This window comes from Camelus ferus, chromosome 9 (genome assembly GCF_009834535.1).
Source record: "Camelus ferus isolate YT-003-E chromosome 9, BCGSAC_Cfer_1.0, whole genome shotgun sequence".
Lineage (NCBI taxonomy): Eukaryota > Metazoa > Chordata > Mammalia > Artiodactyla > Camelidae > Camelus > Camelus ferus.
The window spans coordinates 47,421,502-47,441,059 of NC_045704.1; the positions used below are offsets into that span (position 1 = coordinate 47,421,502).

Genomic DNA, 19,558 nt, shown 5'->3' on the forward strand with positions numbered 1-19,558 from the left:
ACCCTAGAGCGGCCTCATTTTTATGGATGCAGAAGCTCACGGTGTAATTCATTCCCCCACACCCCCCACTCATTCAGTCACCTGCTTTTGCCACAAAGGTACACTGCATATTCTTTGCTGCTGAACCCATGAGATATCAGTCTTCTTCCTGCTTAATGCAGGAGTTACCCTGCCTTACAGCTGAAGAGTAATGTCCCTTACCCAGCATCAATCTGGGGGCCTAGATCAGCCATGCAAATTAGCACATGTTCACAAATTCAGAGTCTTAAAGAAATCAATCTGGACCTGGAGGAATCAGGCAGCCAGTTTAGGAAAAATAAAACCTAAAGGATATTTAATAACCTTCGCCTCCTTTGTCATCAGCTCTCTGTATTTGCTATTTTGGTTATATGTTAATAAGAGCATGCACGCATGCGCACAGCAGGCAGCTGCTTTGCCCTTTTAGTACATGGTACAATCTAAAACTAACGACAACAAAAACCCAACATAATAACAACACATTTCTAGTATATTGCACCTTTACAGAGCACTATCACATACATTGTTAAATTTATTTAGACCTTTCAACAACAGTATGTACTAGCAATAGCAGCAGCTTTACAACCCCTTATATAGATCAGGAAACTGAGGCAATTTTTCACTGCAGTCAAGCAGCAGAGAAGAGAGTCCTGAGGTACAGCAAGAGGAGCCCACTTCTCAGTCCCCTATTGGAGAGCTCTGCTCTGGCCCTTCTCTGGTTACATCTCATCCTTTTCCACTGCTTGAGGATGGAATGAAGGGAGGGTACTCACCCCTTCTCCGTGTCTAGAGCACACTCCACTATCCAGGACTCTAGAATTTCAAGTGTGCTTCCAAGACCTGTACAAAACTATTCCCAAGGGCCATCCTCTTGGTCTGCAGCACTCGGTCCAAGGAGTAGTAAAGGGGTGACTGTTTGCGGGAGTGGAGAATGAATGTTGGATGTGCAGGCAGGGTGTTCAGACACATGTGCATGAAATCATTCATAGCAAGGAGAAAAACCAGGGTAAAGAGAGAAGGGAAGTGTGTTGGAGTCTGGAGGCTGTGAACTAACTCCTCACACAGCTGTGATCTAAAGTCTAAGGATTCCCAAGTAGGACCTGGCCTTCCAGGGTGTTATGAAGATATATGCACATATATATACAAATATAAAAGTAGGAAGATAGAACATTTTCATGCAACCATTTGATGTATAATTTTTAAATACTTAGATATGTGGTATGTAGACTTCCACTTAAGCTCGCATCCGAGGTTCTGCAAATGTTAGTGGTAGGCTGGTTGAAGTGGCATTGGTGTACGTGACAGAGATGAATGAAAATTTAGAAGAGACTTTGTCATCTACATAGGCATAAATTTTCATTAGCTCTCTTTAAAGTGTCCAACAATTTATTGGCCTTCATAACTCCAGCAGTTCATTGAAATCTGAAGTATCAATGTCTTCAATAGATAAGGGTACTAATGATGGATCTGATGACAACGTAACCAAGGATTTTATGTTTTACAAGTGTATTAACACAAACTGTGAGTTAATTACTCTTTCAGATTCCTAAATAATATTACATTGCCCCCAAAATATTAATACCCTGGGTAAAAATGAAACATTTCCTCCAGGCAATTATTAGTTTTTCTTCACCAGCAAGAGCAGAATTAAAATTTTGCCCCAGATTCATAACTAAGTTGATCAGCTATCTATTTTCAGCATGAAGTTAGTTCTGATAGAAGGAAGGCAGTCCAAAGCAGATGAGAAAATGTATTCATGTGGCTCCCTTCAAGAGTTCACATTTGGTTTCTATAGAGATCCTCCTGCTAACCTAAGGGATGTACCAATTCTCACCTCTTTCAGGGAGTTCTCTTTCCTAACACTAAACTTCCATAGCACTTTGTATCTCTCTATAGGGTGAATATTTTACTTTTTCTTTATCAGTCTTTTATGTATCTCTTATCTCTCCTAATAAACTGCCCAAGTCTGGAACCCTAAAACTTTCACCTTTAAATCTGCAAAATGTGCAGTACACATAGTAGGCACTGAATGACTATTTAGTGGATGCATAGACAGATGATTCCTACTTTTGTCATTATTTAAGAGGGGGGTATATTTTGTATTTTTGCCACATTTTTATGTGTTGTGTGATCTCCTCTTTGGTAAATCCATGATTTTCACCAAACTCTGAAGAATGACATTAAAAACATAGACAAGGCTTTTCTTTTACATTGAGAATATTTATAGGCTAAAAATATTCCCATATGTGAACAGAGGAACTTTCTATCAGTTGGTATATGGATTGACTATTTATGAACCACCCCCCCCCCAAAATTTATATATTGAAGTTCTAACCCCCAAAGTGATGGTATTTGGAAATGAGATCTTTGGGAGGTAATTAGGTTTAGATGAGGTCATGAGGGTGGGGTCCTCATGATGGGATTTGCCCTTCTAGAAGGGCACACAGAGAGAGCTTATTTGAGTTTATTCTCTCTCTCCACACACACTGAGGAAAGGCTGTGTGAGGGTATTGTGAGAAGGCAGCCATCTGTTAGCCAGGAGGAGAGCCCTCACCAAAAACAGAACCCACTGGACCTTTATCTAGGAATTCTAGCCTCCAGAGTACAGAACTGTGCCTTATACTACCATAATTTCATCATTTGACACAACTGCGGTGCAATTATTTATCAGTCATCAAATATTTATCAATAACCTAACAAATGCCAAGTATAGGTGATATAACAGCAACTAACATAAACAGGAGCTAAATTTTAAGAGAGGATATAAGAAAAAAAGCATGTAAACAAGATAATTAAAGGAATGGATAAGGTCAGTGAAGCAGTAAGATGGAATAATGTGAAAGTGACTGCAGTTGTGTGGGTCTCTGTTAGCTAGGGTGGTCCAGAGGACCTGAATGATAAGGAGGCAGCCATGCAGAGAGTTGGTGAATGAGCATTTCAAGCAGAAGGAGCAGCAAGTGCAAAGGCCCTGAGATGGGAATGAGTTGGTGTATTCAAGGTACAGAACAAAGGCTGTAGCCTGGAGGCCAAGGGGAGAAAAGAGTAATATATAGAGAGATTGATCGATCGATTGATTGATTGATTGATTGATTGATTTCACAAATATTCACTAAAGGCATACAGAATTTTTCCCACCTGAAGATTACATGTAATCATAAGTGTAGGCAGAGTTGTGAAGCCTCTAGTACAGGATTTGGGTTTTCTTCTGGTTGCAATGATAAGTTTCTGGAGGGTTTTCATTATTGGAAACACACAATCAAGTTTACATTTTGTTCATTTCCCCCCTGCGTCTTTGTGCCAGACCGTGAGGCCCTTCAAGGAATAAACTGTCTTACTTTCAGATCTTCCAGCGTCTGAGCAAAGGGCTTCTTTCTTAACAGGCACTTAATAAACCTTTAATGAAAGAATGAGCCTGTAATGAATGTCTGCCCATGAACCTAAGAAAACTTCAAAAAGAGGCAAAAAAATTTCCTCAAAAAGCTAGATACAGAATTATCTATATGACCCAGCAATCCCAATCCTAGGTGTATATACAAAACAAATGAAAAACAGATATTCACACATGTATGTGTACACGAATGTTCATAGCAGAATTAGTCATAGTAGCCAAAAGGTGGAGACAACCCAAATGTCCACCAATTAATCAATGGATAAGCAAAATGTGCTATAGCCATGCAATGGAATATTGTTCAGCCATAAAAAATAAATGAAGCACTGATATATGATAGAATATGGGTTAACCTCAAAAAAATTATGCTGAGTAAAAGAAACTAGACATCAAAGGTTACATAGGTCACATTCCATTTACATAAAATACCCAGAATAGCTAAGTCTGTAGAGACATAAAGTCAGAAAATGGTTGCCAGAGGCTGAAGAGAGGAGTGAATGGGGAGTGACTGCTTAATGGGTACAAGGTCTGCTTTGAGGGTGGTGAAAATATTTTAGAACTAGACAGAACTGATAGATTGACAACATTGTGAATACACTAAACTCTGCTAAATTGTACACTTTAAATGGTTAATTTAATGTGATGTGAATTTCACCTTAGTAAGAGACAGACAGAAGTGTTCGTCGCTGTAAATCAAGGGAGAAGCAGGTATAAGCCCCATATTTAAGATATTTGGCAGATAAAGGGAAGAGAGAAATGGGAGGATAGTTAGAAGGACTAGAGGCTCAAGAGAATGTTTTTTGGGTATCAGGAAGACTTTTGTGTATTTTAAGGCAAAGAGGAAAAGACAGAGCAGGGGAACTGACTCTCTGAGATCTTCCCAGATTTGGGAAGCTAAAGACTCAGGCATGATGCTACAGAAAAAACTTGATCACACACTCTGGTAAAGAGTGTTGCAATTAAGACACTTTAAGGAGAAATGCAATTGGAAAGAGCATTAGAAGTGGTCTAGTCTACATTCCCTATTTACTAATGTCTCAGCCAACTCTCCCTGTTTAAGTGACTTTACCAAGCCCACAGCCAACTCTTCCTGTTTAAGTGAATTTACCAAGCCCACAGCTGCGTAGTAGAAATCAAATCTCCCGACTTACTGGGTATAATAATTATGTTTATTTTTGATTTATTAATTGGGATCATTCACAAAGGCCATTTGCTGTTAAATCTGTTGTTAATCCTTCCGTTTTCAGTTTTTCATTCAACAAGTACATGGTAAGTGCTAAGAATTCAGGAGGCGGGTATATTTGGCTGATGAGTCCCACTTACCTTAATTGTGTCATGTGTATCACTAACTCCCAAGGCCCGGTAGCCTAATGATATAGCATGCTAGGGATTTACTTATCTTTCTGGATCTGAGCTCTGATAGCAAATGAAGTTTGATCTCTATGTGTGTGGTTATGTGTGTGCCTATGTACAAGAGTTATTTTTTATTAATTTAAATAGGGGATACATTCTTAGAATTCAAAAAGTACAAAAGCTACACAGTGAAAATTCTCTTTTTCTGTGTCTCCCACCTACAGTTCCCTTACCCAATGGCAATCCATGCTTTCCAGTTTTTGTGTGTCCTTCTAGAGATATTTTATGCATATGCAAGTAACTACATATATGCATACACTCCTCTCCACATTTTTACACAAATAGCACACTATACACCCTGCTCTGCACTTCTTTTTGCATGTTTACATATATTTATGAACCTTCTGGAGCTCTCCTGTTACCTATTTTATTTTCCTGAAATGGTTACGGAAAAGGAATTTCTATGCAGAAAAGTCCTCAATCATTTCTCCAGCATCATAATATCCCATTGTTGGATAAACCATTATTTATTTAACCAGTCTTCTACTGAGAGACATTCAGGTAGTTTCTAGTCTTTTGCTATTACAAAGCTGCAATGCATAGACTTTTACAAGTTTTACAGACTTTTATATATCTGTAGGATAAATTTATAGAACTGGACTAGCTAGCTCAAAGGGTATGTGCATGTAATTTTAATGGATCTTGGAAAATTGCATCCCACAGAGATTGATGCCAATTTCTACTCCCATCAACAATGTCTGAAAAAACTTGTTTTGCCACATCTTCACAAGTACATTGTATTGTCAGTAATTTTGGAATATTGCCTATATATTAAGTATAAAGTGGTGTCTTAGTGAGGATTTAATTTGCATTTCTCTTACTTTGAGTGAGATTGTTTATTTTTATATGTTTAAAAATCACTTTATTTCTTTTCCTATGCTTGTTTTCTTTTAGATTATTGGACTTTTATATGTTGATTTATAGCAGCTTTTTACATATTATAGAAATTAGCAATTTGTGATATGAATTATAAAACTTTGCAGAATGTCATCTCTTTTAACTTTAGGGTGATTTTTGCCATACAGAAATTTGTTTTGTTTTTTGTTTGTTTTTTGTTTTTGTTTTTGTTTTTTTAACTTTTTTATTGAGTTATAGTCATTTTACAATGTTTTGTCAAATTCCAGTGTAGAGCACAATTTTTCAGTTATACATGAATATACATATATTCATTGTCACAATTTTTTTTGCTGTGAGCTACCACAAGGTCTTGTATATATTTCCCTGTGCTATACAGTATAATCTTGTTTATCTATTCTGCATGTGCCTGTCAGTATCTACAAATTTTGAATTCCCAGTCTGTCCCTTCCCACCCTCCTCCCACTTGGCAACCACAAGTTTGTATTCTATCTCTGTGAGTCTGTTTCTGTTTTGTATTTATGTCGGTTTTTGGTTTTTTTTTTTTAGATTCCACATATAAGCGATCTCATATAGTATTTTTCTTTCTCTTTCTGGCTTACTTCACTTAGAATGACATTCTCCAGGAACATCCGTGTTGCAGCAAATGGCATTATGTTGTCATTTTTATGGCTGAATAGTATTCCATCGCTATAAATATATCACATCCTCTTTATCCAGTCATCTGTCGATGGACATTTAGGTTGTTTCCATGTCTTGGCTATTGTAAATAGTGCTGCTATGAACATTGGGGTGCAGGTGTCTTTTTGAAGTAGGGTTCCTTCTTGATATATGCCCAGGAGTGGGATTGCTGGCTCATCTGGTAAGTCTATTTTTAGTTTCTTGAGGAATCTCCATACTGTTTTCCACAGTGGCTGCACCAAACTGCATTCCCACCAGCAGTGTAGGAGGGTTCTCTTTTCTCCACAGCCTCTCCAGCATTTGTCATTTGTGGACTTTTGAATGATGCCCATTCTGACTGGTGTGAGGTGATACCTCATTTGTTTTGTTTTTATTATTATGAAGTTATGAATCCTTATATTATGACTCCTGGGTTTCTCACTTTAATATTTTTTTTAATTCTTTCTTTTTTTTCTAGTAATTTTTTGGTTTTATTTTTACATTTTAAATTTATCTGGAATTTATTTTGGTGCATTATTGGGTGTTGTCCCAACACCACTTTTCCATCACTAAACACAATAAACATGAATATCATTTGTTTTTATTCCTCCAGTAAAACTTGGATGAAAATATTGCTTTGAATTTCCAAATGAATCAATATTGATTGAATTCTTACTATGTGCAAGGCATAATTTTGAAATATTTTCTTTCTAATTTCCCTTCAAGAAGAAATGGAGACAGGATTTTAAGGACTAATATCCAAGAAGGTTAAAAAAAAAAAATCTTCAACAATACAAGAGTCTCCTTTTATCAGCAGGATCTGTTTATAATCATTCAGTAAGACAATAAGCTATTTCAAGCTGCAAGCAAAGAAAACACAAATGGTTCTTTCAGGTATGAGTCCTCCTCTATAACCAGGGCAAGGAAATTAAATAGTTGACAGGAGAGATCTTTAAAACCACAGTATCTGTGAACATGAGATGCTGCTATATATAAATAACAACAGTGATGATAGACATTATGTAAACATTCTTGAAGTAGGACTTGTGCCTCAAAATGGACCAGTACTAAGAGATTCTAAAATAAGGCATTGTCTTTTAAGTACACTTTCCTTTAGTATGAGAAAGAACATCACAAAGGCTGTGAACCTCAAATCCTGTACTGAAACAATCCTAGTTACATAAACTACTAACAGGAACTCTATGATTTGTTATCGTTATAGGTGAACTGTTCCTGCAGCCTTTCTTTACTTCAGTCTGGAATCACTAGCTATTTACTCTTTAACCTAATAATTATCATGCTCCTAGCTCAAATGTACTAATTATCTGACTTTGGGAACATCATTAGGATTCATAGCCTAGAAAAGATTCTAATAAAAACCAAGTTGTGCTTTACATTGCACAGATTCATAATGTGCACGTGTGTGATTCATCCACATAGAATGTTAAAGAAATATCTAGGTGGAGGGGATGGGGAACTGGAATAAGAGCCAGGGGGTATAAGTCACAGGCAGGAGAGAGCAAAATGCAAGGAGAAAATACAGGAATACCCACTCTTTTAAAGAACATACAGAAGCTGAGGGTGAACAGGAAGGAGGGGCATTGACAGTTTGATACTGCCCGTCTATAGTGGGTTGAATAGTGTCCCCCCAGTATCATGTCTGCCCAGAATCTCAGGATGTGACCTTTTTTGGAAACAGGGTCTTTTCATCGGTTAAATTAAGATGAAGTTAAACTATATTAGCCTGGGCCCTAAATCCAATGACTAATGTCCTTATAAGAAGAACAGAGAGCATACAGACTCAAAGGAAAGAAGACCATATGAAGACAAAGGCAGATATTAGAGTGATGCTGCTACAAGCCAAGGACTGCCAGGAGCCACCAGAAAGTAGGAAGAGGCAAGGAAAGACCCTCCTCTAGTGGCCTTGCCAGCACCTTGACTTTGAACTTCTAGCCTCCTGAATTGTGAGAGAATAGATTTCTGTGGTTTTAAGCCACCTAGATTGTGGTAATTTGTTACAACAAGCACACCATCCTATAGGAAATAAACAAACCACTCTACAGGAACTTAATATACCACCCTAAACAAAAGTTTTCTCTCTGTGTACTCCATCTGTCCTTTTTCCAAGTATTCCATAAATGAAAATAGCCTTTTTTTTTTTGGTAGGGCTTTTATTGGAAACATTAACACCAGAAGAAAGAATCAAAGCGTAAGTTTAGAGTAGCTGAATTAGTGAAAATGAACAAGAAATTGAGTTATCATGTTTATTCTTGGCTTTAATACATTTTAATTGAGCAAAATACTTAGTATCAGAGACTATTTTAGGAGCATGAGAGACATGACAGACAAAAACCCCTGAGCTCATGCAGTTTACACTCTTCGATGAACACAGATAGGAAATATGAAAAGAAAAATGTGTGATTATATAGTAAGTTATAATGTGATATAAAAAAGTCCAGAAAATCATCTAAATATCATCTAAGTAAGACATGAGTGAGACTCAAGGTAGAATTAATCCTGAAGCAAAATTGCTCTCCATCTATGAAACCAAAACTTCCATGATTCCAAAATATCCTCTTAAGGTAGACCTTTGAGTTTTCAGGTTTACCAAACCATGTTGTGACTGGATATGTACTAGCTAAAAGGCTCTTAGCAATTTTCTTATCAGTAAAATGCAGAGAATAATACTTGTCTCCTTCATAAAATTGTTATCAAAAAAGATGAGTTAGTATGTGCAAAAGTGCTGTTTATAGTAGAAAATACTATATAAATGTACCTTTAATTATTATTACTGCAACTTTGTAAATAGTAAACCCAAATAGTCACTAGCCCAGACTTCTATTTTTATGAGCCTCTTTCCACCTACAGCAATATTATTAATAAAAAGATATTATTTCTTCTAATTTCCTTACATAAATTATTAACTACCTTGAGAAAATTGGCAAGGCTGACTTATTAATAATAACTTTTCTTAGTCATCAAGTATCTCATTTATTCTGTCATGATTGTCAGTAGGTGTCAGTGAAGACATGGAACTCATTTATTCATTCTTGTAAATATTACTGAATGTCCATGTGCCAGACGCCGTTCTTGGTAATTGAGATCCGGTGTTGAAAAGCAACAGAACAGAACAGGGTAAGGTGACAGGGAGTGGCCTCTGAGATAGGTGCTCTCTGAGAAGGTGATATTTGAGATAACACCTAAAGGATAAGAGGAGCATCCCCGTGAAGATCTGGGGACAGAGCTTTCCAGGCAAAGGAGAGCACTGAGCAACCAGCATACCAGTCTGGTTGAAGGGTTTCTGGGTCAGAAAGGTGGTCTGGTGACTCCAACTGAGAGAGCCACAGGGAGAAGTGTGCAAGGCCAAATCCTGTAGGGTGCGGCAGACCATGGCAAAGAGGTAGGGGATGTGTCAAAGTGCAATGGAAGTTCTTAGAGGAATTTAAGAGAGGGAGTAGCATTATATGATTTAATTTGTAAAAGATTTCCCTGGCTGCTGTGGGGGAAAACTGATCCCAAGATGTGAGTGGAGGCAGGCAGGCCCATTACAATGTTTCTGGGGATAATATGATGGTGGTTTAAACTACAATGGTCTTGAGGTATTGATGTAGATAGACCAGGACACCTCTGAAAAGACAATCAGGAAACCTTGTGGATAGATGGGACGTTGGGGTGAGAGAGAAAAAATGGCTCAGATAAACAGCCTTGACTCTTTTCGTCATAAACAGCCCTGATTTAATTTGTACACCAAATTCTATAAATCATTTTCCAAATATCTCTCCCACATTAGGGTAAATCTGCATTTGCTACTAGGTGAGAGACAAATGTAGTTGAGTTGAATTGTCTTATTTTGGCTGCTCAGAACACCACCTTCTTTGAAAGCACATGGAGAAAGAAATTCCCTATTTCTGTTTTTCTTAGGGCTGTCAATGATTTTGCTTCTATCTAAACCTGCTAAGAAAGGCTAAAAGAATATCGTATGCTGGTTCTAATATAAAATGAGAAATTGTAGATGATTTCATTTTTTTGTATCTGTCATCGGAGGAGTGTGGATATTAATGCCCACTCTACAGAGGTTTTCTGATGGTAAATCAAATAATATGTGGTCTAGCAGGTGGCTAAACTTCAATAAAATGTAATTATGACAGTGATGATGATCAGTGTCCAACAAGACACAGGTGAGTGAAATTGACCTGATTTCATCACACTTGGAATCATCTAGTTCCATCTAAGTCTCTTCACTACTGAAATCCCTTACCGTAGTAGATCAAGCCTGGGTCCATAAAGGAACATCTGGGGATTTGTGAAACAACACTGGTTCATCCAGAGCACCAGCTCAGACTGACCTGGTAACCTCTTGATGTTATTACATTACTTATTCCTGGTTCTTTTGTGAGGCATAGAAATAATTTTTGAAATAGTAGCAAGAAAAAAAAAGTTCCTGATAAAATAATGAGCCTTCCTTATTTTGAGCTTTCCTTTGATGCTTGCCACCTCCCTCACATTATGACTCTTTGTCCATCATTGAAAAGGCCAGTGTCCTCAATTTGTGCCCAGCTGGAAAGAGAACACTGAGCTGAAGAGTGCAAAGAAGCAAAGAAATCACACAGATAATATTTTCCCTTATGAGACATTACAGCAGTCGTAGCAGAGAGGATGTCTTATGAGCTGATCATCGGTCTCAAATATGGAAAATACTTCCTGGCTTTGGGGCAGTCATTATGCCCATACATTTTAGATGTCACTAACAAAGCAAGTGAAAGGTTTGTCTTATATAAATAACATGTTTAACATAAGGAGAGAAAAGGAAAAGATAAAATGACTACTTCCTAATCCCTCATAAGTACCAAGAGTCCTGCACATTTGATAACAAAGTCACATTCTTGATCTTGATGCATTATTCTTACCCCTCTCCAGTTCATTTTCTTTTTTCATAAAGTCTTTGCTATTTTTTTATGAATTTGATACCTTCTTTTATGTCTCTAAGCACTTGACACATACTTATTTTGCAGCCTCTACCAGATTGTTCTATCACCTGAAGTTCTCAGAGGTCTGAATCTGCTGTTTGCTTTGTCTACTACTCTCACTCATGACTTTCAGTTTTGTAATGTGTGGGCACATCTTTGGCAGGGCTTTCTCTACAAGATACCTAGATGACCTATATGAAGCTGTGGCCCTCCAGAGTATTTTTGGATTTGCTCCTGCCAAATGCCACAGGATATTACTAACTTGAGACAAAGTTTAGTTCTATTTCTTCAACTTAGGAGCTTCTAAACTTGGTGGGTAGTAAATATAAATCCCCAAACCTGTAAAGCATACTCAAAACTTCTCAGGGGAGAATTTTTTCCTACCCATGGATCAGGAAAAGACAAACATCCTATGACAACAGATGGATTTATTTTCCCTAGGCCATCCTTTTAAGGGTCCCAGTTTTATGTGGAGAATATCAGTTCCACATTCCTAAATTTCATGGGCCTCATCCCCATATGGATGTTAAAACCTAATTCCTGTGGTCACTGAGACTGGACAGTGCCCCTCAAGGCAGATGCACGTTCCATGGCTTATTGTTCTCATTTCAGTCCCTCTTTGTACCTGGAACTTGGGGGGTTTACTTGCAAGCTTAGCCATTTATTTAAAAGAATGTATGTTCTGTTTTATCTGGAACATCTTAACATTTTTGGTGGAAGGGTTTTCAGGTTATCTGTTCCACCATATAGCTGGAAATAAGTAGAACTATCAATTCATTCTTCATGCTGCAGCCAGGGAGAACTTTTCAACATAGAAATATGATTTTTGTTACCAGTCTTGCTTAAAACTGGTATGGCTTCCCAATGATTTTAGGATGGAAACTAAAATTCATAAACTACAAGGCCCTGAATGGGCCTTACCTACTTCCTCATCCTCATATTGTACCATATCCCCACTCATTCCCTGTGTTCTGCTTACACCAGGGTTCTTTTCATTCCTTAATATACCTACTCCTTCTTACCATAGCAAGTTTACACATACTATTTCCTCTTCCTGGAACATCCTCATGTTCCTCCAGGTCACTCACCCCTCAGATCTCAACATAAATGTGCAATTGCTGTTGTCTAGTAAGTGTCTAGTTGTCTGATACATGCATACATTGGCTCAGATACCCTCTCCTTTATTATAATGATCACAGTTGTCCTTTTACATTTATTATTGTAATTATTTATTTAATATCTCTCTCACCCACTGGGCTGCAAGTTCTGTGAAGGCAGGTACTATGTCTGTTCTTGTTCACTATTTTTATTAGTAACACTAGCGGCTACCTTCACACAAATGTAGAAGAAACCCTAAAATCTCAATAACTTAACACTATGACATAGTCTTCTCCACCTGGACTCCAGAGACCCAGATCGTACCATCATCTTCAACATGTTACCATCAAGGTCACAGTGGAAGGAAAAGAGAACAAAGGAGCATGTGGGAGGATTTTATGGGCCAGGCCATGCATCACCTCCCCCCCACATTCCATTGGACAGAACTCAGTCACAAGCCCTGTTACCAAAAAGCTGGGAAATACAGATTATCTATGTATCTGGGAAGAAGAGGAGAAAATGGTTATCAACAAACACTCAAGTCTTTGCCACACCATTGTATTTTCAGCTAAGAGTAGTTTCTGGCAAAAGAAAGTTCTCAATAAACACAGACTGAATGAATCTACAAATGGATGGATGAATGGATGGAGAATGGACAGATGATGGAGGGTGGAAGATGGATGAATGGTTTTGTTGTCAATGGATAGCTCATTGATTCAGCTGGTCTCCAAGTTCTTTGCATATGGAGACCTTAGCCGTATTGCTCATCATGATAGGGAAGTTTAGGGCACCTTTTAGAAGCTCACTTAAGAATAAGTGAGCACCACTACTTGGAAGATTTTGTGGACGAGATGGGCTCCTAGTGGATCTTTAAAGAAAAATATGGGGACAAAGTTGAAAAGCAATTTAAGAAGTGAATTCGTGAAGGCATGGAATGGGTAGGGGGAAAAGTAGAAGAAAAGTTAGTGTGAATATGGTTGAGAGTAACAAAGGAAGAAATCAATGGAGTATGGAGAACCTTACAGGGGTAATGCCTCACCAGGCTAGTGTCATCTGAACACCGTGTTTGCCAAGTCCCCAGACTCCAGCATTTTCTCTTTTGATGTATTATAGCCTTATATCTAGAAATAAGAGTGCCTCTTTAGTGAATAGCACTTTTTCCCCTCCCCACTTAGTGTTTAAAATGAGTAAAATGTGCCCAGAAAGTATGTATCTGAATTGGCCAGAAGTTGGTACTACAAAGACAGTTTGCCCCTGACCATGCAGAATGGTAAACCACGCTAGTTCCAGCCCCAGCTGTCAGGCCAGGATTTCGCCCTAGCCCTTCTCCAATCAATACATAGAACTGCCTGGTGCCATCGGGAGGGAGCTGTATTTTTAAAAAATAAATGAAGTAGGACAGCCAAAATCTTTCCATTCTTTATGCATTCTCCTCTGCTTTCTGCCCAGGGATGGGGACCCCCTGAGGGCTGCAGATGATGGTGCCACCCTCCCTTGACCTGAGACGAGACCAGGGCTACAAAAGTAAGCAGCCCTACATTACAGGCTTCTGAGATGCACTGTCGGAGTTAGTGACAGGGGAGCCGCTCTACCTCTGGGGCTACAGCGGTGCAGTGAGCTTTAGTGGATCAATACTTTAGTCTTGTCATGCTAATTGCTCATTGGTTGACATTCATGATCCTTCCTTGCTCCCTCCCTATGTAAACTCTTTACAGCTGGAACAGCGAGATGCAAAATCCTGAGCCTTCAAAGCCAGCTCCTGCAGAAGAGAAAGGGCCTGGCAGCTGAGGTATGGTGCTCCCCCATTTTTGCCCCCCCCCTTAAAAAAAAAGCTTCATGTGTGTCTGCATGTGGTGTGTGCTAGGGAGACGCACGAAGAAATGCCTGGGTAACACTCCTGCAATACTTATATGGTATTACCTTCTCAGAACAAAACAATGTCTCCTCTCTTTCCACTCCTCTTCCACCCCCCGACCCCTCAAGAACTCAGAAAAATAGAAAAATACCCACCCTTTCTATGAGTTTGGTTTCAGTCCTTCTTCTGTTTTGGTAAATGGGTCTCCTTCCATCAGCTCACAATGAACATGTACCTGCACTGTCCTCTTTGCTCCCTGATAGGGCATGTCAGAGCAAGCTGCCGTGTGTGTATGTGTGTGTGTGTGTGTGTGTGTGCGCGCGCGCGCGCGTGTCTGTGTGCATGTGTGTGTGATCACGCCTACCATATTGGCTTCCTGTCCCTGGAACATCAGCTTTTCTAGCTGGCTGCGCCTGTCCCCACAACCACTGTTGCCACTGAGATCACACCAACTCCTATCCTGTAAGCTTCGGGCCTGTGCTATGCAGGGTTTTGTTAAGCTGTTTAGTATTAATTGATTTTTTTTTCCATTTTTTTCTTTCTTTCCCTGGGCGGGTCAATAGCTGGATGCTTCAGGAGCAGAGGATCTATCAACTGCAGACCAAGCATAGGGAGACGCAGGCAGACCTGGAACAGAAACCCAGCCAGCTCCAGCCGCTCCGACAGAACTTGGTAGCCAGACATTCGGCAGCAGGAAGCACGCCACGGGCCACGAGGCAGGAAATGACCCAATCCTTGAGGTCTGGTAAGTTTCCTCACTTTTTAGAAAGTGAGGCAAATGATAACCAAGTCTGTCTTTCCTTACTTGAGAGAGTCAGCAGCATTTCTGCTGATTTCAGTTAATGAGCTAAAGATCAAAACCGGGATGCCCCCAGCAGATCTGGGCAGACCAAGGGGTTGTGAGGGAAGAATGGGAGTTTGCGGGATAGATGAAGGCTAACCAAACTCCGCTCCTAAGGTGAGCCACTGCAGCCAAGCAGATGTCCTGAGTATCGATCCCTGCATCCTGTTATTGATTTCCTCTTGGGGCCAAGAATGGGGTGGACCTACAGAGGACTAGAGGAGAACCGACACCCTCCCAGAGGGCCATGCAGCCCTAATCGGTGATAACAGTGTTAAGTGGTCAGCCTGGAGATGAGGTTTGCTCAGATCTATTGATCTGCACTCCCCTGAGACATAAATCCTTCTGAATTTGCTTCCATGGATATAAATATTTATAATTAAAATAGCCTAGGAGCCTCTTACAGGCACAGGGAGAGTGGCCCATTCCAGGGTAGGATTTGATATCAGTCTCTTCCCTCTCCCTACTCCATGTGCTTTTCCCACTCTCCTGCATCTCTATGCATCTCATTCTCTATTTTGAACCCTGTTTTGCTCACCCTCTGAGTGACAGTCACAATGTCTCAGACTATCAGAAGCCAGGAAAAATCCATTCTTTCTGAATGCAGCCTCCAGCTGAGGAACGAGTGCCGCTCTCCCCCGTCAAGGCGACAGTTTTATGTGCATTCAGGAACCTGGACTCAGAAGGAATGGGCTATTTGTGGGGTGGGGGTGGTGTTGGGAAGACTTCTTTAGTTGTTGCTTTGTTCTTGCTTTCACTGGGGCATCAGATTGGTTCTAGTAACAAACAGCTTTATGGCACAAATGTGTTAACCAATGCCAAGACCCTGTGCTGCCTCGCTTGCAGTGTTAAATCTAGGAGGACAATTTGAAGGGCCCCATACTCTTATTTCTCAGTACCTTATAAATTTAAGCTCACATGAAGTGAACAGAGCATCTCTTACCAGAGAGAATGGGAAAAGAAAGGATGCTGAGGACTTATTTGGGAGCAAAACCTTTAAAGCCATCCAGCAAGAACAAGACCGTTGACCAAAGCAAGAACAGATAGCCTTAGAGGGGACTGGAACCATTCGGATTTAATTTTCAGAAATTTGGGTGGTAGGGACAACAGTCTTTGAATCATTTGCTGTGGTCCCTAAACATCTGCTTCGGTGTCCAGGATACAATCTTTTCAGTTTTTGGAACTTCTGACTTCTTCTATCAGGTGTCTTCCTTGCTTCAGTGCTTAAATCTTGAACTGTGTGTCTTTGTGTTTCTGCCCTCAGCAGATTTCATTAATTTGTAATTGATGCCTACAAAATTGTTTAAGGACTTCTGGATCTTATGCTTGTCGAGGGTGTGTGTTAGTGGGTGTGTATGCACTGTCTAAGATGTGGGGAGAATTCATTGGGTTTTGCTTCTCCTCATTTTAGAATGTTCAGTCACTCTGGTCCACTCGTGTGAGTTAATAAACATATATCTGTGTGTCTCTGTGCAGGTATCTGTACTGGGGAAGCAATGAATGTAAGCAGGTTAGAGCAATCCCCCACATTTCTCCATCATTTGCATTAACTGTGTCTTTCCCAGATGCATATTAAGCTTTCCTGTTTTTTTTTTCTTTTTATTCAGAGGTGGTAGTTTCAGAACTCAATTCTAGCTCATTTGTCTCCTTTAGCAAATGATTGAGGGTTAAGGATTATTCCAATTGGCAGTCAAGGGTCAGTGTTTTGGACTCCATTTGGCTCAATAATTTATATAGAATAAAAGTCTAATAGGTATAATCACAGTAGCCTTGGCTTAAGAATGTTTCTAAGCATACTTGAGGTTGAAAAACACTTCAAGCTAAAAATGGAAGACTGTTCTGGTTAGTAGCTTGTATGCTTCTGTGGTAATGGAGAGAATTGGAATGTAGTTCTCTTTGTTTGATTTATATGGCAACACCCAGAATGTGAAAGGTGTATTTTACTGTAGAAATAAACTTTCAACATTGACCTAGAGAATGCAAGACTCAGGCTGGTACTTAAACCCTTCTCTGCTAGGTTATAATGAAAAGCATAATTAAAAAGAGTGGATTTTTTTTAGAAAAAAAAAACCCTGAGATTGGTGTCTTTCTCTCATTGTTTGCAATATTTGTCAACATGTACTTGCATGATTTCTCTGAAGAACAAGCTTATTTGGAGAAAGTGATCTAAATTTTAGAATTGAATGCACTCCACTAATTAAATGTGCTTTCTTGTGATCTTAGTGCCACTAAATCTAAATAGCACATACATAAATTCATTGCTGTCTTGTGCTACTGTTCCTACAGGTCATATTTGAAAGCTTGTTGCCACCCACAGGGAAAAGATTTTATTATGGAATAGCCTAGTGGCTTAGGTAACAAGCTTCAAAGTCTTCAGTCCTGTAGGAATTTAACCTCTAAGTTATAGATATATTCATGTGCTTTATTTTCATTTTATGTTTTATACATAATGATATATTTTTCAATCTCATTTTCCTAATAGGTTTTACATTCAATATATTTTATAATGTAAGTATAGAAATATTCCACTATTGTTCCTATATTTATAATATAAAATATGATATTGCTTTTCACTGTTAGTTCTGTGAAATAATATATGTATTATATTTCAAGCCTTTCTAAGCATCTTGACATACTCATTTGATCCTTAGAGCAAACTTATGAGACAAGTTAGAGCAAGAGTCATTATTTCATTTTGCCGATAATAAACATGCACAATGTGACACAGGTATTAGTGCCAGACTTGGCCGGGACCTGAGGCTGTGGACTCCTTTGGAAAGTGCTCTTTCCAAAGCTGCCTGTTGCTGCCTGTTAATATCTGATACAATTTTAGCATATCCTGTATTTCCAGCACCTGTTACAACCACTAACATGCATATAAGGCAAATGTTAGTTGATCTTAATTGATCATTAGCATTCTACTCATGCAAAGAAGTATTTCAGGAATCTTTGGCATTTATCACACCACAACTAGCTGCAGAATCTAATGTCATGACAGACCTTCTTTGTTATGCTCGGAAACTCTGTGAGTTATTAATATGCCTAATCAATAGGTTTGCTCCCCAGAAACATGTCCCTACAAAAACATAGTGTGTATATATTATTCACTATATTTCACAGTATTTCATAAAACCATTGTGCACGTATTTAGCCTTCATATCTACCAACATTTGCTTTGAAAGAAACATTATTTATAATTTGAAGCATCAAGATGAAGTCCTTAAAGTCAAGCATAAACTTTTCCTCTTCCTGAAATAAGCACGGCTCCTTCCCCCAACCTTCTCACCCATTCAGGGATTCTTAACCTTTTCTGTGCCATGAATCCCACTGCCAGTCTGCGATAGACCTAAAGCCTACAGACCCCTTCTCAGAATAATGCTCTTAAATGTGTAAAATAAAATATATAGAATTACAAAGGAAATCAATTTATATTGAAATTCAGTTATCAAAATATTAAAATCAATTAAATATTGAAACTAATTTTTATGTGATGCATATACTTTTTATTAACATGTTGATAGTTCCAGTGGTGGGTCCAAAACTATATTTTAAGGTATTGATAAGAATGAGATATTTTGAGATTACTTACAACAATACATGAAATGGCTGTGATATGAAAATAGCTGTGACTTCTATTGCTGACATTGTTACTGGTACTGTTAATATTACTGTGGTTTGTTTCCTACAGTTATAATTGAAGGAAATGGTAAATTGTGGTTCAATATTAGTGAAAATAAAGGTATAATCTTTTTTTCCCCATCCAAGGTCACAGACCCACTGAACTTTATCCATGGACTCTTTAGGAATCAGTGGATGCCAAGTTAGGCCACCCTACTCTAGCTAGTTCCTACTCATTTTTCAAAACTCAACTGTGGCATCCTCTCTTCTAAAGAACTTCACCAGCCTTCCCCCAGATGGAGTTAGCTGCCACTCTTCTGTGCCCCAAGAGTACCCACAACCTCTCCAACCTGACACTTTGCACAATACATGGTCTACATCAACTTACTTGTCTGCCCCTCCAAAAAAGTGCACATTCTTAAGGGCATGGGTCATGGCTTATGTCAACACCACCTAGCACAATATCTGGCACATGGCAGGGGATCACTAGGTATTGAAAAGGAGGAGGAAGGAAAATTCAAAGACAAGGGAGCCATAAATCACAGAAAGTTAGAATTAACAAAAAATTAAAGTCAGTGCCTTGAATGTTTGCTTGAGTCAATTTTTCCATCAATGGAACCTTCATATCCCAGGCAGTAAAGATGGTCGTGTAAACACTGTTCTACTTCCCTTTTAGTGCAACTCTTAATTTATAACCTCCTAAAAAGTCATAATCCCACATTAAGGATCTAGTAATAACAATAATATCCCAGTTTCAGACCTGTTTCTTTTCTTTTAGATTCTCATTAGTACAGACAAGGGATAGAGTCCATAGGGACATGCAGAGGAAGGAGTTTCTTCACACC

At 38.9% G+C, this 19,558-nt stretch overlaps 1 protein-coding gene across 1 annotated transcript in view; it reads left to right on the forward strand.

Moving 5' to 3' along the window:
- Nucleotides 1-19,558, forward strand: part of PMFBP1 (polyamine modulated factor 1 binding protein 1) — a 243,370-nt gene that overhangs the window by 75,043 nt on the left and 148,769 nt on the right. The window contains exons 6-7 of the mRNA XM_014558373.2: nt 14,115-14,188; nt 14,818-14,999. The gene's annotated coding sequence lies outside the window, so the exon portion shown is untranslated. The remainder of the gene's footprint in view (nt 1-14,114; nt 14,189-14,817; nt 15,000-19,558) is intronic.